General features: G+C 39.0%; 1 pseudogene; it reads right to left on the bottom strand.

Moving 5' to 3' along the window:
- Window positions 1-3,759: 3,759 nt before the first annotated feature.
- The window catches only part of LOC127434521 (DNA polymerase alpha catalytic subunit-like), a 101,649-nt pseudogene continuing 89,407 nt past the window's right edge, over window positions 3,760-16,001 (bottom strand).

Here is a 16,001-nt window from a genome sequence, read left to right as displayed (position 1 = left end):
ATAAACTGGTGAAACTTAAACCCTTTTGCATTGTTGACAGGTGATATAGTAAAAAGAAGAAGAAAAAAAAAAAGTGAATGAAAAAAATATGGGCATCTACAATTTTTGAGGGTATCATTAAAAATTAATTTTCAACTTTGAGGAATGTTATCTCAAAGGCTTAAAATGAAATAAAAATTGAAATGGAAAAATCACCAAATAGTATAACCATAATATAGGCATAATATTACCTTGGTAAATTAAATGTGTACATAAAATAATAATAATAATAATAAATAAATAAATAAAAAATATGCACTGTTTATGTTGACTTGAATACGTGAATAGCCGCGCGGATGTTAATTATAAATTTATCAGCTTAATTATAATTGATAGTAAGAAATAGATTTATACATTCGTCAACATCATTAGGGTTTAAGATATAAGCTGAATATAGGCCTATCGGTTCATTACAGAGGACATTTTCTATTCTCGCTCCTTGTTTTGTTGTATGAAGAGTTAATTTATATATTATTTAGTAAATGGGCAATTATTCGAAGGGGAGTCCAGAGTTACTCGAAGGAGAGTCACTTAAACCATGGATCAATTAACACGGTGGATCAGTGTAATGGTTCGGCAACTTTAATCACACAGTGAAGTTAACATATTTATGTAATGGAAATACGACTTTTTGCTTGCTTGAATTTGTTGTAGATGATTTGGAATAATTTACGTTTAACATGAAACCAAAATAACGTGGTTTAGTCTGGCAGATACGAAATCTGCCTGCATATTCATGACATCTCCAATCTTGACAAAAGCGTCGGCTTGCAATTACTCTGTTATTTAATCTGTCTGTGAACAAAACAGGCACTAAAACTTGTAGAGGCGCCAAATTGGACGCAACATCTGTAAATGCCCAACTCCGCGAAGGCCCTTTTCTCATTAATGAAGTAACAACCAGTTTATCAAGTCTTTCTTTCGAATTCCTTATTTAATTCCCCAAATCCCTCTCCGTTGGATCTCACGCGAGAAGCGATGCCATTACTCCAGTCAATGCGTTCCATTCAAAACCAAGTCATTTCCCCCCATTTGACCCGTCCATGGTGTCGAACCAAATCGCGTGAAATTACCCCTAGGATTAATTTTCTCCTTTATCACGCGCGCTGTTGAAAAGATTTCTCTTTTCCTTGTTTTACCCGCGCTAATCCGTTTCATTATGACGCCACAAACAGGGGGTGGGGGGACTCAGTGCTATAACACCCAACAAATTCTTCTAAATATTGTGCGTTAAGGACCCCCCTCTTGCAGCAAGTCCGTATAAAACATGTTGGCGTGCTATGCATGTCAGGCGCAGAATGTTCAACGAAAACTAATTTTCTCTCCTGCGCCATACCTCCAAGAGAGGGACCACTGGAGCGTCCAGCCTACTTAGGTTGGGGTTTTTATGAGATTTTCCAGAATGCCTTAATCTTATTGTGAACACTATTAATGAATCGCCACAATTGTAGAGGAACTGGCCTGAAGTAGGCTACTTAATGCGACTCTCTCTTTAATTCTTTTCTTACAATTCATGAAAGAAGAAACTGGCTTTGTGGGGACTAAATTTGCCTCTCAATTTGTTAAGTGTATAGATGATTTAGCCAATGTTCACACCAGAAAGTAAACCCAAGAGGGCCAAAAACACACGAATGGAAGAAAAAGATTATGAAACAAATGACCTGTACAATGTCAACCTTTTCAATTAAGACCTTATTCGAAGTAGTGCGCCATTTGTTTTTGACGGGAATGAAAATGAGGCTATAGACTTAGAGTCTGTTCAATATGTTGTAGGCCTGCTGCTGTTAAAAGGAATATTCCGGGTTCAATACAAGTTAAACACAATCGACAGCATTTTTTGAATAATGTTAATTACCCCCCCAAAAAAAGATTATAGCGAGGCACTTACAATGGACGTAAATGTGACCAGTTTTTAAAAGGAAAAAGGCAGAAACGTGAAGTTTATATCTTTATAAAACTTGTGTTGTATTATTTGAGCTGTAAAGCTGTTTAAACATTCGATTTTACGACGTTTTAAGGTTTTAGCGTCATGGCAAAGTTATAATATAACTTTACAAAAAAAAAAAAAAAAACCATAGCAAGCGATTTTACATAACGAAAATAGCTAACAAGTAACATTTTTGACGTTTTACGGCTGTACTTTTGAAACAGTGAATAGGCCTATTTTATCATTTACGGATTGGCCCCATTCACTTCCATTTTAAGTTTCAACCAAGATTTGTACTTTTTCTTAAAAAAAAATAATAAAAAAATAAAAAAAATAAAAAGGACTTAATTCTAAGTCGAACTTAATTTTTGTGATAAACAACATTATGAAGTCGGAATATTAATTTAAATAGTTTTTGATCGTTCAGCGGACAAAAACTCCAGAAGACACGAACTGTGAAAATGAAATGTTTTGGTGCTCTGTGACCTTTACAAAGCTTTATACAGTGGACGTCGACCGTTGAAGAGAAGTAGTCTATTCCTCACAGCCTCGTTTTCTTTCCGCCAAAAATAAAAAATGGCGCTACTATGAATAGGGTCTATGCCCTGTGATTTTAGAACTGCGCTTCAACCACGACCGAATATAATCACACTTTTCCATCCCGAAGCAACTCGAGACACCGGGGGTAAAGGCGAAAGCTCTAAAGGCGCTTTGATGAGCCTCTCGTCTCCCATTGGAGCAGCAGAGTAAGAAATCACGGTGAAAAGGGACTGAATGGCGGGCCACTGGAACCCTGTCCCCTTTTGGTGTGCTTTAATTCTTTCGTCTCTTTTACCCTCATCCAATTAGTCCAGTGTATTAAGCGGTTTATCATCTCATAGCCTGCTATTCAGAGAAACAAGAGGAGCACTTTGCAATAGGGCCGGCTTTCCTTTTGACACCCACGGGTACTTACATATTCCGCGATGCCATGAATAATAGAGAAAGAATAGGGCACTAATTCTCTCATCAAAGAGAACCTTGTCCACCGCTTTGCTCAACACCACCATTCTGGTCAAAAAGACAGGCAATAAAGCTTAGCATAACAAAAACGAATCATTCTTATTAGCTTAGTGGGGTAAATTAATGCAAAGCCTTGTCGGCATTGAGTGGCCCAGTTTGAAAACAGCCTTCGCGAGCACGAGAATGCGCGTTCACGATTAAAGGAATGTCCAGTTGAAAGCCCCAGATCAAGCAATGACTTAATCTGGTAACAGTACAACAATAGAACATTAAGAAACTACCTGCATCAGTTAAGTATCATACCAAGCTATGAATAGATGTTAATACAAATTATATATAGGCCTATATATTTTTAATACATTAGCAGGAAAGGCCCACAAAGCACAAAATGCTGTCTGTCACACTGTGGACAGAAAGTACCTCTTAAGTGTTGCTGCACTCTCCAAGGTTGGTGCCATTAGTCGTAGCCGTTTAAGGCGATTTTTTCAAGCACAGCATTTATGGAAATTGACATCTGATGAAATGGTTTAAGACATCATCTAACTGTCATTATAAACACATGGAATGAGTGAGTGGAGCACCACATTCTTAAAACAGACTCGATTTAAGTGGACTAATCTCCTCGCTTTCACACACTCTTGGCTTTCCATTCTCCAGGTCTTGAAAATGGAGCCATCCATTTGAAGAAGTTAACTTGCCCTCTTCAAATGTGTAAATGCCATCTCTCCCTTCAACATGCTAAATAATATAATCAATGGAAAAAATGGGAAAAAATTCAATTGTCTTATGAAATCCTTTTATTGATGTTTCAATATCAAAATGCAATTAATGAACATTGAACAAAAAACACAAGGGAGAACATGAAACAAGAAATCTGACAAGGGTAAACATTTGCGAGATGTTACTGGAAAAACATCTCGCCTAAACCAGTGTCCTGCCTAAACCAAGTGTTAGGCAGGGACACAAAAAATGTGATCCATCTTATAAATTCACAACATACCAGTTGAGAGGATTTCAAGAGTTCAATCGTTCAAAACTACACAAATCACTGGCTCCCTCTGTATCACTGGCTAATTGCCGTGCTGTTAAAGATGAAGGGGGTAGTAGAGAAGTCATTACTGAACTAAGACCCCTTCAAACCTCTACAAGCTCCCCATGAACTTGCCTGTCATTACCCCTGATTGTTATCTGAGCCCTGTGTGGGGTGCTACTGGCGGAATGGGTGCTGGGTTGTGTTGAGTGTCTTTAGCCCCTTATCATGGCCATTTTACCACAGATTCATCATCAATTAGACCTGGACAAAGGCTAAATAGGATGGGACACAAGAACACAGATTAGAGTGAGAGACAGGTGCTCCAACATGGAAAGGTTCTGTGATTACATGCAGATTGACTGTTAGCTCATCTCCTTTGACCTTAATTCATGCCCAATCTGTCAGATGCAAAAACAATATCACAGATTACAATTGTAAAGAAAGAAAGGACCATAAAACAGCATAAATTACAAAATCACACAGTGTATTTACATCAGACTGAATTTAAAAGATGGAAATAATTGAGCCAGAGAGAAAACATGAGCTGCACAACATTTTAAAGTTTCCGTTGTGGGCAGAACCTTGAAGACAAAAGCACCTTTGCTGTGACAAATTTTATGCCACACCTGACCACCAAGTTTCACTCTGGGACAGTCGGTCATTATTGAGTGACGTAAAGGCCTGGAAAAGTTTGGCAAGGTTAGCTTCAGAGTATCCACTGCTGGCAAGGACATTGTCTATTACTTCCTTCGGCATTTTGTACACTTCCTTTTCTCCTTTCCAGCCACACTTGAATCTCACTGAGGAGAGGAAAGGATAATGCGTTAACATCATCAGACTATGCCATAAAATAACTAAAAATATCATATAATGAAACTGTACACATACTCAGTTCGGTTGCAAACATATTTAATTATTCCAGGTTTAATACAAGTTAAGCTCAATCGACAGCATTTGTGGCATAATATTCATTACCACAAAAATTTATTTTGACTTGTCAGCCCTATTCTCAAAAAAAAAAAAAAAACAAAAAAAAACAAAAAAAAAAATCAAGATTAGCACTTAAAATGGAAGTGAATGGGGCTGATTTTGGAGGCTTTAAAAGGCAGAAATATGAAGCTTATAATTTGATAAAAAGCGATTTTTTTCTTCACGTGTAAGTCATGTTAACATGCATATTGTATGTGTCTTGTGGCTATACTTTTGAAACAGTGAGTATTTTGACGTTTATGGATTGGCCCCATTCACTTCGATTGTAAGTGCCTAAATGTGACCCAGATTTTCGCTTTATGTAAAGAAAAGGAGGGACAAGTCGAAATAAATTTGTGGTAATCAACATTATGCCACAAATGCTGTTGATTGAGATTAACTTGTATTAAACCCAGAATATTCCTTTAATCACGTTTATTTATCGCCACCTTCGTGCAACTGCAAACATATGAGTTTGCAACAGGCAGGGCTTGTGTGGAGCCATAAATAGGCAAAAATAATCAGAAAGAAAAATATCAGTCATAATATCGAACTATGCTCACGGACATGTGCTTGGAGAGCTCTATCAAGTATCATTTCAAGTGAAAGTCTTTGAGAATCGATAAGGAACCAGCAATCCAGACAGTTTGAGGGTAGAGCAGTGGCGAAAAGGGCTAGGTGTCTGCAGAAGCTAAATAGACTCTTCTGCCAGGGGGCCATGGGGTCATGCAATCGGGTCGATATGCAAGGTCATTTATCCCATCAGGAGGGCCTTCAATACCATAGAGACGATAGAGGAGTCACTGGCAAGCTAGTAGGACTGAAAGAGAATTACAGGCTGAATCAAAGGCCTTTAACCAAAGACTTTTGTTAAAAGCAACTCTTTGCAAAAGGGCCTGCTTCAAAAAGAGAGAACATATTTATTTCCATTTAAAAAAAAAAAAAAAAAACATTTCAAGAGTATGTAAATAGCCAGGTAAAAAGTAGCTTGTGTGCAAAGATAGGAATATAAAATGTATATGATCCTCTACCATTTATTAGTTCGAAATGTGTTCACGCTTGTATTGGCATCATCATTGTCCCTTATCCAAAAGACTTAAGCACAGCAACAGACACTCAAGCATGAAAGATGACTGAATTTGTGCTCCTTAATGTTTCTGAGCACCCAATTGGTGGTCTGGGATTCAATCACAGTCTGTCACCATTAGCAGTTGTAGTAGAAACAGAGTCAGAGAGTCACCCCATGGGGAAGAAAGGTCAGACACAGTACAGACACATAGTATTCCAAACACACCATCTGCAGCAGTGGCTACCATTATCGCACACATTCTACCAACCGAAGAAGAAAGAGATGGTGAAAGAAAACAGAATGCTAGCACACGGAATAGGGAGACGGGGGCTATTTACCTGAGGAAAGAAGGTGTGTGTGGGGGGGGGGTGTTGATGATGATGCATGATCAAGGGAAAGCAATCATGTCATCATTTTTGAAAGGTGGGAGAATTTTTTTTCTCTTCCCTCTTTTTCTTCTCCTCTTTTTCATTCTTTTCCCTCAATCACTGTGTGCAGAATGTATAAAAGAAACCTAAATGCCACAGAGGTTGTCCGCGACCTCACATTCCCTCCCAGCCCGGCAGGAGTTACATTTACAATAAACAGCATTTTTAAGGAGAAAAAGATGTGAAGAGATAGTGAGGGAAAGAGATAGAAGAAAAAAATGAGCAGAGAGCAAAAGAGGATAAAATAGGTGTGTACGACAGCACTGTGACAGAGAACGGCTAAGCTAGTCCAGAAACAGAGAGAGTGTATCAACTTCCATGCGCTCTAACAAGGTGTAAATACAATAACAAGCATGTAATTAAGTGAGCATGATGAAGTTAATGGGGATCATACATTCCATTTGGGCTGCTTATGAATATTCTATTAGATGTTATCAGGCAGCTGGAATAGCTTTTAATTTAATCATCATTCTGAGCAGAGAAAAGTTCTTTGTGCAAGTGTAATTGCACAGAATGAATAATTGATTTGACAATCGCACCCGCAGATTTCCAGCAGCTCAAGGCAGGCAGAGCGTGGGGGAGGAGGGGTGGGGGAGGGCACGCGCATCGTGCCCTGAAGAGGTTGCTGAGGAGCTCGCCTGCAAATTGAGCACTATCAGCACACAGATAAAGGACAATTTCTATTTTATCAATGCAGTGAAATTACATTACTGCCTCAACATAATCACATGCCCACACTTAAGAGGAGACAAGGCAGAGAGGGAGAGTGAATTAGAAAGATCAAGAGACACCGAGAGTGACGGCGAGGAGCGAGAGATGTGGAGAAGGAATGGCAGAGTGAGAGAAAGAGAGAGAAGGAAATGTAAAACAGGGAGCAAAGAGCTTGTCTAAATGACGTTATGAATTGCTCTTCACGAAAAGAATGAAATCAGAGTTCAACATGATTTAGAAGTCATTGATATGGGATATCTAATTTTTCAAAACTGGAGAAAAAAAAAACTGTTTTATTATGGAAGGACTCCTGCCGTGTATGAAATTGCCTCCACATTTAACTCAGTAGCTGCAATCAGGCGGAGGACTGTGGTTTACATGTAGATCAGACTCCGAGTCTGCATCTAAATGCCTCTCATTTCTCATACTTCTCGCATGCAGATATACACAAAGAAAAAGCACCCCACGCATACTGTGTCCAGACACAATGTACGTGTGCGATATAATCTGCTTTCAGAGCCACTGAGAACACTGAATACGTGAAGGTAGTTGGACAGGAGGATGGGAGTTTAATGGGTGCTTGGCAGCAAAGACCTTTCTTTTCACTGTCAGGAGGGCAGAGACTTCAGTGGGTCTGGAGACCTACGTTAAGGTAGAATAACCCATGTGCATGAGTGGATGTTCAGCAGTCTACACTCTCAAACTAGAAGTGGGCACACAGGAAATACACTTTCAAACTAGGGCTGCCAGAGTGAATGTGTTGTTTATTTGTTTCATGGCTATTTTCGTGGCGAAAACCAAGCTAGATATATTGGCATAATAGAGTTAATGTGTTACCTTGAGGTTAAAGGTGCACTCTTTTACTTCATTTTAAAAGTTTCCTTAGAAATAAATTAATTGTAATTTTTAAACATATGTACAGTATAAAATAATGACCACTCACATGAAATGGAGACTCCAGAGTCCAGACATATTAGTAATTTTATAAAAGCTGTTTTATTATACATAGGATCGATACAGATGGTGCCACAATGGCTGCCTCGGTGTGGAACTCTCCAATTCTTTTGTTTTTGTTTGTTTGTCCTGTGTTTAGTAATTTTTTTCCAATCAGTTTTACCAGGGAAGAACTGCTAAACATTTGGCAGCACATACCAGACAATCCTTTCCTGGTTTTTGACTATTCGGACGTTTTGCTGGACATTTTAGTCGGAGGTGCAGCTGTGTTGTTTAAACGCGCTATGAGATGCAGGTGAGGGAAACGAGCCGGCGCGCCGGTCGAACAGCGCTGCCGAGTATTCATCTAGCGAATCTCCGCTCTCTTCCTAACAAAATGGATGAACAACATCTCCTCACCCATACAAACAAGGACTTTTCAAACTCTGGTGCCTTGCACTTCACAAAAACCTGGCTGAGTGAAGCCATTCCGGACAGCGCGTTACATCTGCCGGGTTTTCAGCTGTTCAGAGCAGATCGCATTGCGGAGTTAACGGGGAAAATGAGAGGCGGTGGAACATGCTTTTACATCAATGAAAGTTGGTGTACAGATGTAACAACATTAAAGAAGATGTGCTTTCCTAATTTGGAAGCGCTCTTCATCAACTGTAAGCCTTTCTACTCGCCGCGGGGGAGTGTTTATATTCCTCCACAAGCATGCGTGAACACAGCGCTGCAACAGCTGGCTGATCACATCACAGACATGGAACAACAATACCCGTATTCTATTATTATTCTGGGAGATTTTAATAAAGCTAACCTCACCCGTGAACTGCCAAATACAGACAGCACATTACATGCCCCACCAGAGACAGGTCATTGCTACATACACTGGACCATTGCTACACAACAATAAAGGATGCATATCGCTCTGTCCCTAGAGCAGCTTTGGGACTCCCTGATCACTGTCTGGTTCATCTTCTTCCAACCTACAGGCAGAAACTAAAATCAGCTAAACCTCTAGTAAAGACTGTAAAAAAGATGGACCAATGAAGCAGAGCTGGAACTACAAGCCTGCTTTGACTGCACTGATTGGAGTGTATTTGAGGCTGGAGATACCAATCTTGATGAGCTCACAGATGCTGTGACATAATATCTCAGTTTCTGTGAGGATAAGTGCATTCCTACTAGGACTTATTTAACATACAGCAATGACAAACCATGGTTTACAGCAGAACTCAGGCAGCTTCGTCAGGCCAAAGAGGATGCTTACAGAAGTGGAGATAAAATCTTGTACAATCAGGCCAGGAACACACTGAATAAGGAAAGAGTGGCTAAAATAAGCTATTCTGATAAGCTGAAAAACTAGTTTTCAGCTAATGACCCTGCATCAGTGTGGAGTGGCCTGAAAGACATTACTAACTTCCAAGAAACCTTCCCCCAACACTGTAGGGAACCAACAACTGGCTGACGACTTGAATGTGTTCTACTGTAGATTTGAAAGGCCCAGTCTCACACCCGCTCTGACCTTCAGTTCACACAAACATCAACACCTCCTGCAACACCCCTCCTGCTACTCAACCTGCACTTTAGCTCAACCTGGAGCTGAACACGCTCAAAACAGTGGAGATGATAGTGGACATTTGGAGGAACACCCCAACATTGACCCCGCTCACCATTCTAAACAGTACTGTGGCAGCAGTGGAGTCATTCAGGTTCCTGGGCACTACCATCTCACAGGAACTGAAGTGGAACACCCACATTGACTCCATTGTGAAAAAGGCCCAGCAGAAGTTGTAATTCCTTCACCAGCTGATGAAGTTCAACCTGCCACAGGCACTGCTGATACAGTTCTACTCAGCAGTCACTGAGTATGTCCTCTGCACTTCAATAACTGTCTGGTTTGGTTCAGCTATGAAATCGGACATCAGAAGACTACAAAGCACAGGTCAGACTGCTGAGAGGATTACTAGTTGCCCCCTGCCCTCCCTTCAAGAACTGTACACTTCCAGATTGAGGAAAAGGACTGGAAAAATCACTCTGGACCCCACTCAGCCAGCCCACTTCCTTTTTGAACTGTTGCCTTCTGGACGGTGCTACAGAGCACCAGAACCGTCAGGTACAGTTTTTTGCCCTCAGGCTATCCATCTCATGATCAGTTAATAACTGCACCATTGAGCAATAATGATGTGCAATACACAGCTTAGTCTATTTATATTCATCCAGCATATCCTACCTCTTCTACCATACATTCCCTTGCATCTGTATATAACAGATTTGTATTTGTACATACATACATATATATATATATATATATATATATATATACAGGTGCATCTCAATAAATTAGAATGTCATGGAAAAGTTCATTTATTTCAGTAATTCAACTCAAATTGTGAAACTCGTGTATTAAATAAATTCAATGCACACAGACTGAAGTAGTTTAAGTCTTTGGTTCTTTTAATTGTGATGATTTTGGCTCACATTTAACAAAAACCCACCAATTCACAATCTCAACAAATTAGAATATGGTGACATGCCAATCAGCTAATCAACTCAAAACACCTGCAAAGGTTTCCTGAGCCTTCAAAATGGTCTCTCAGTTTGGTTCACTAGGCTACACAATCATGGGGAAGACTGCTGATCTGACAGTTGTCCAGAAGACAATCATTGACACCCTTCACAAGGAGGGTAAGCCACAAACATTCATTGCCAAAGAAGCTGGCTGTTCACAGAGTGCTGTATCCAAGCATGTTAACAGAAAGTTGAGTGGAAGGAAAAAGTGTGGAAGAAAAAGATGCACAACCAACCGAGAGAACCGCAGCCTTATGAGGATTGTCAAGCAAAATCGATTCAAGAATTTGGGTGAACTTCACAAGGAATGGACTGAGGCTGGGGTCAAGGCATCAAGAGCCACCACACACAGACGTGTCAAGGAATTTGGCTGCAGTTGTCGTATTCCTCGTTATGCCACTCCTGAACCACAGACAACGTCAGAGGCGTCTTAACTGGGCTAAGGAGAAGAAGAACTGGACTGTTGCCCAGTGGTCCAAAGTCCTCTTTTCAGATGAGAGCAAGTTTTGTATTTCATTTGGAAACCAAAGTCCTAGACTCTGGAGGAAGGGTGGAGAAGCTCATAGCCCAAGTTGCTTGAAGTCCAGTGTTAAGTTTCCACAGTCTGTGATGATTTGGGGTGCAATGTCATCTGCTGGTGTTAGTCCATTGTGTTTTTTGAAAACCAAAGTCACTGCACCCATTTACCAATAAATTTTGGAGCACTTCATGCTTCCTTCTGCTGACCAGCTTTTTAAAGATGCTGATTTCATTTTCCAGCAGGATTTTGCACCTGCCCACACTGCCAAAAGCACCAAAAGTTGGTTAAATGACCATGGCGTTGGTGTGCTTGACTGGCCAGCAAACTCACCAGACTTGAACCCCATAGAGAATCTATGGGGTATTGTCAAGAGGAAAATGAGAAACAAGAGACCAAAAAATGCAGATGAGCTGAAGGCCACTGTCAAAGAAACTTGGGCTTCCATACCACCTCAGCAGTGCCACAAACTGATCACCTCCATGCCACGCCGAATTGAGGCAGTAATTAAAGCAAAAGGAGCCCCTACCAAGTATTGAGTACATATACAGTAAATGAACATACTTTCCAGAAGGCCAACAATTCACTAAAAATGTTTTTTTTTATTGGCCTTATGATGTATTCTAATTTTTTGAGATAGTGAATTGGTGGGTTTTTGTTAAATGTGAGCCAAAATCATCACAATTAAAAGAACCAAAGACTTAAACTACTTCAGTCTGTGTGCACTGAATTTATTTAATACACGAGTTTCACAATTTGAGTTGAATTACTGAAATAAATGAACTTTTCCACGACATTCTAATTTATTGAGATGCACCTGTATATACACACACACACACACGCACACACACGCAGACACACGCAGACACACGCAGACACGCACACTGTGGCTGCCAAAAGTTTGGAATAATGGACAGATTTTGCTCTTATGGAAAGAAATTGGTACTTAAATTCACCAAAGTGGGATTCAATTGATCACAATGTATAGGCAGGACATTAATAACGTTAAAAATTACTATAACGATTTGATTTTTTTTTTTCAGAACTTAAACTATTTCAAAGAGTTATCATCAAAAAATCCTCCACATGCAGCAATGACAGCTTTGCAGATCCTTGGCATTCTAGCTGTTAGTTTGTCCAGATACTCAGGTGACATTTCACTCCATGCTTCCTGTAGCACTTGCCTAGGGTTGCAACGGTATGAGAATTTGACGGTACGATAACTGTCTCAGAAAATATCACGGTTTCACGGTATCGCGGTATTACACAATTATTATTATCAGTTACAATGTCCCTTAAAGGATGAACAAATGCTTTATTATAATTAAAACTTGAAACCATTTTTTTATGGAAGTATGTGTAAAAAAAAAAAGTTTCCCTTTTGAAAATAAATAAAATAAATAGAATAAGAAAGCTAACAGAATTATAATAAACTGAATTATAAACATGATAAAAAAATAGCATGCAACTATAACATGTTATATAACTAAAGCATGTTAGTTTACATGTTAGCATAGCATGTTAAATTAACTACTAAATTAAAAATACCATCAGCTGTGTAAGCTTTTAAAGTAATGTCCTATGATTATTAACAATTAACATATACTGTAGGTGCGTGACAGCGCAGCCAGACTGCTCCTGTCTGTACCTTTAACTCAGTGGTTCTCAACTGGTTTTACTTCATGACCCAGATTGTACATTGGAAATCAAGTGGTGACCCACCATAGTAAAAACGTAACCTGTAATTAATGTATCCTGGGTCGCATTTCATTTTATGTTGCATAGTTTTGTTCATGGTTTTCAAGTTCAAGGACATGCATCAAGTGACATTTTTGTTGTTGATGTCAATAACAAAAGCAACAGGAAGTTTTCTCTCCCCCCTTTTAAAAATCGAAGAGCATATTTACTTATATGAGCCCATTATTTTCCCATTTGTTTCCTAATTTCAAACATAATTAAAACAGAACACACATATTACACAGGAGGAAAGGCTCCTAATTACCATGGTTAGGTCAGTGTAGCTAGTCTTAAATAATAGCAATAATAATAACAAATTATAGTATTTATGAAAAAATAAGTACTAGCTGAAACACATCTTTAAACTTTAACTACAACTGCCCTGTTGATATAAAATGATGTCTAATAGATTCTACCTTTAGATTATTTCATATGAAACTAACATTGTCAAAATATAAGTCAATTTTACTCATGTAAATTCATGAAACAATTTTGTAAATGTGATGTATAATGAAAAGAAAAAAAAAATGTAACGCATAGCACAGTGTTGCTCTTTTCCTCCTCAGTGCTGTTTGGCATGTCAGGACTGCCTACTGTTTGAGAGGTTTGACTTGACTTCCTCCGTAACGCTTTAAACTAGAAAAGTCTCACTAGAATTGAAATTGGTCACATCAGTTTTGAGGTCTGTGCTCCGCAGTATCGAGGGAAGCCCGGTTGTTGCACGTGCGCGCCAGAGAGAAGAGCAGATCATGATCGCAAGCTGGTTCCATTACACTTGTGCGAATGTGCAGATGAGAAGCCTTTAGCTGATTGCGAGATTATCATTAAACCTGCCTCGGCAGTCCTAAATAGGCTATCACTTGGGCGGCCGCCGAAATATTTTCAATGGGAGAACCATGGCATTGTTCTTTCCCTGCTGTCCACGACCCAGTCTGAATAGACCTGTGACCCACTTCTGGGTCGCGACCCACCAGTTGAGAAACACTGCTTTAACTCACACACACTGGAATTTGGTCCATTCTCCAGACAGAACTGGTGTAACCCTAGTCAGGTTTGTAGGCCTCCTTGCTCGCACATGCTTTATCAGTTCTGCCCACAAATTTTCTATTTGATTGAGGTCAGGGCTTTGTGATGGTCACTCCAATACCTTGACTTTGTTGTCCTGAAGCCATTTTGCCACAACTTTGGAGGTATGCTTGGGGTCATTTCCATTTGGAAGACCCATGTGCAACCGAGCTTTAACTTCCTGGCTGATGTCTTGAGATGTTGCTTCAATACATGCACATCATTTTCCTTCCTCATGATACCATCTATTTTGTGAAGTGCACCAGTCCCTCCTGCAGCAAAGCACCCCCACAACATGATGCTGCCACCACCATGCTTCACGGTTGGGATGGTGTTGCTTGCATGCCTCACCCTTTTTCCTCCAAACGTAACGATGGTCATTATGGCCAAACAGTTCAATTTTTGTTTCATTAGACCAGAGGACATTTCTCCAAAAAGTAAGATCTTTGTCCCCATGTGCACTTGCACTGTATTCTGGCTTTTTTATGGCAGTTTTGGAGCAGTGGCTTCATCCTTGCTGAGCAGAATTTCAGGTTATGTCGATATAGGACTCATTTTACTGTGGATATAGATACTCGTCTTCCTGTTTCCTCCAGCATCTTCACAAGGTCCTTTGCTGTTGTTCTAGGATAGATCTGCACTTTTCGCACCAAACTACGTTTATCTCTAGGAGACAGAATGTGGCTCCTTCCTGAGCGGTATGATGGCTGTGTGGTCCCATGGTGTTTATACTTGCGTACTATTGTTTGTACAGATGAACGTGGCACCTTCAGGCATTTGGAAAGTGCTCCCAAGGATGATTTTTTTTTTTTTCCCCATGATGTCAAGCAAAGAGGCACTGAGTTTGAAGGTAGGCCTTAAAATACATCCACAGGTAGACCTCCAATTCAGTACACCTCCTATCAGAAGCTAACTGGCTAATTGTCTAAAGGCTTGACATAATTTTCTGGAATTTTCCAAGCTGCTTAAAGGCACAGTTAACTTAGTGTATGTAAATTTCTGACCCACTGGAATTTTGATTTAGTCAATTAAAAGTGAAACTATCTGTCTGTAAACAATTGTTGGAAAAATGACTTGTGTCATGCACAAAGTAGATGTCCTAAACGACTTGCCAAAACTATTGTTTGCTAATATTAAATCTGTGGAGTGGTTAAAAAATTTGTTTTAATTACTTCAACCAAAGTGTATGTAAAATTCAGACTTCAACTAAGTGATCAGCAATTAAAATGAAAAAAAAAAACTGAAAAAAACAATCCCTCCAGAACTGTTGAGTTCTCACAAAATTTTGGAGACAGACTTGAATAAAATAAAGCGAGTTTCACAATAAGTGAGGAATACGCAAGGAAATAATATATACTTGAGCTGTACTTTACTAAAAAAAAAAAAAAAATATATATATATATATATATATATATATATATATATATATATATATTATCTTTATTTTTGAGAAAACTATATTTTTTTAATAAAAATAAGGCAGAAACAATGTCATAATGCATAGTTTCAAGGATGGTAAGAATTATTTATGGTTGGTAAATTCCCTCAATTCCCTTGCCATTGCCAGGTGTGGAGCCTAGGTCAGTTCCCAAACTGTTAAAAGTACCTGCAGTACCCAGTACTGACTCAATTCCATACTGTCTTTGGCTGGATAACTTCAGAAGCTTTAAGCCCAATAAATGTCAATAACAGGTCTGCTTTTCAGTCAAACTCTGTATTGAATCTTTATTAATGTATATCTAATAATCACAAAGTAAATTCAAGTTGTTCTATTTTTTATTGAATTACTTTTTTAATATTTTATATCACAATTTTTTTTAATCGATGCTGTTCCTATAAAAAAACAACAACAACAAAAAAAAAAAAAAACAACAACTTAAAAGCACTGTTGACTATTTATTACTCTATTTTATTATTAGCTCTTGAATAATTACTTTAAAAACTTGAAGCAATGTTTAGGAGAAACACTTGACGGCTACATTATTTTAATTTAACTT

Source organism: Myxocyprinus asiaticus, chromosome 44 (genome assembly GCF_019703515.2).
Source record: "Myxocyprinus asiaticus isolate MX2 ecotype Aquarium Trade chromosome 44, UBuf_Myxa_2, whole genome shotgun sequence".
NCBI lineage: Eukaryota > Metazoa > Chordata > Actinopteri > Cypriniformes > Catostomidae > Myxocyprinus > Myxocyprinus asiaticus.
Note: the sequence above shows the minus strand (reverse complement) of the source record. Positions and strands in the feature narration are given on the sequence as shown.